General features: G+C 36.1%; 1 pseudogene; it reads right to left on the minus strand.

Moving 5' to 3' along the window:
- Positions 1–5: 5 nt before the first annotated feature.
- LOC110428899 (cytosolic sulfotransferase 15 pseudogene) overlaps positions 6–249 on the minus strand; it is a 731-nt pseudogene continuing 487 nt past the window's right edge.

Consider the following 249-nt stretch of genomic DNA (forward strand, 5'->3'; position numbering starts at 1 on the left):
TCTAAAGATAAAAGCTCTGCGTTTTCAGTACGAATTTCGTCAAGGAAAAACCAAAGAGAGATGAACACATCCATCGGATTTCTACATATGTAGACAATCTTAGAATTAGAATCTTTAATGGAAGGAGGCAAAAAGGCAAAATGGGCGTGGGTTGAGAAAATTCTTGGTTGATAAGGGTAGCTATTTTCAAGATCTGGACAAGGGTTCTTCAAATAAAGATCAAACTCAAAGAATGGAACAAGTTAGTGA

Source organism: Theobroma umbraticum, unplaced genomic scaffold (assembly GCF_002168275.2).
Source record: "Theobroma umbraticum cultivar Fairchild unplaced genomic scaffold, ASM216827v3 scaffold_3159.0, whole genome shotgun sequence".
Lineage (NCBI taxonomy): Eukaryota > Viridiplantae > Streptophyta > Magnoliopsida > Malvales > Malvaceae > Theobroma > Theobroma umbraticum.